Source organism: Chinchilla lanigera, unplaced genomic scaffold (genome assembly GCF_000276665.1).
Source record: "Chinchilla lanigera isolate Chin_1 unplaced genomic scaffold, ChiLan1.0 scaffold00037, whole genome shotgun sequence".
Taxonomy (NCBI): Eukaryota; Metazoa; Chordata; class Mammalia; order Rodentia; family Chinchillidae; genus Chinchilla; species Chinchilla lanigera.
This window is the reverse complement of record NW_004955438.1, coordinates 14,300,352-14,301,893: the sequence shown is the minus strand read 5'-3', so window position 1 is coordinate 14,301,893 and position 1,542 is coordinate 14,300,352.

Sequence of the window (1,542 nt, the reverse complement as noted above, 5' to 3'; positions counted from 1 at the left end):
TCCGGCCTGGGAGGCCGCCCAGGAGGAACAGGCACCAAGCCGGTCTGTTCCGCAGCTCATCCTGAGGGCCTACTGTGTGCAGGGAGCTGTAGAGTGAGGCCCTTTATCCTCCCGGACTTCTCAGAAGGATGGCTGAGGCACAGCTGCCTGGGCTCAGGTCCTGGCTCTGCTACAGGAGCTGCACTGGGTGTGCCTCAGTTTTCCTGTATGGAGTGGTGACACGGCACTCTGCAGGGAGGATAAAGGGCCTCACTCTACAGCTCCTTGCGGAGAGACAGCGCTCCTGCTTCGGCACATGCTGGGCTATGGTGGAGAGGGGTTCTCGGGCTCGGTTAACCTCACCCAGATCAATACAGACTTTGCAGCCCATACAGCGGATGTAAGTCTCAGGTGTCCTTGGTGCCCTGCCCGGGTCAGACAACCGGTAGGTGGCGGCACCGGGAGTGGAATTCACTGCTCAGAGCCCCGGCGAGGACCCCTGCAGGCGAGGATGGTGTGTGTGGCACTAAGGAAGCCAGCGGCAGGTGGAGACTCCACCAGGGAAAACTGAAGACACAGGACGCGAACCTGGGAGACAACTGGTACTGTTACTTAGACTGCATCATGTGAACCTGCAAGCACTGAAAATCTGACCTAAGCAACACCGATTCATGATTCAGCTTTGTGCCTTATGTTTCTGTCACTCTGGGGCAGGGAAGCAGTGGTCCCTGGTTGCTTCGGGGTGGGCGGTGCATTCAAGGTCAAGGAGACCAGGTAGAGTCCAGGCAGCAGGCGCCTTTGCCCGGCCCAGTGGGCTTCTGGTGCTGCAGCCTTCAGCACGGCCTCCAAGCCCTGTCAGACTCAACCCGGGAGGTCTAGTGCTACATCACTGGGCTGGTGGCTCCCTGGAGATGATGGGAAGACCATGGAGGGAGAGCCAGGCCCATGGGGCCCAGGAAGAACCCGGCCAGCAGCAGGCAGGGAGAGGCCTGGGGAGCGACAGGTGCTGTCCTTCCTCCCCGCTAGCAGTGACTTCCAGCGCCACCCGAAGCACCATAGCCACATGCCCAGGGAAGACAACGAGACACAGAGTCAGTGCCTTGGGCCTGGTGGTCCTGCTGAGTTCAAGAGGGGACAAAGGCTGGGCCCAGAGCCTCTCCTGCCCTGGGAAGAAGGGGCTGCTCCTAACAGGACGTGCCACAGGTCCTGGGGCAGTGATGGAGGGACAAGAACCAAGGTCACGGTCCCCTCCAACCCCTCAGAGGAAGGGGTCCACAGACCACCTAGCTCTGCTGGCTTCAGGAAGAACCCTGAGGGGTGTAGATGCCAGTGCTGGAGAGGGGCAGAGTGAGAGGGGAAGGGGAGATTCTCCATCCCCATGTGTGGCTGGAGATGTCGTGGTTCTATGGCTGGTGGAGAGCTGGCAGCTCTGGAGGCAGTGGGAGGGCAGCCGAGTGGGAGTGACCAGGCCTGCAGGGGGCGCTGCAGTGTTGACAGTGAGGATTGTGCATGGTGGGGGTGGATTCTCTCAGGGACATGGAGGACACTTGCTGGATCCTGGGG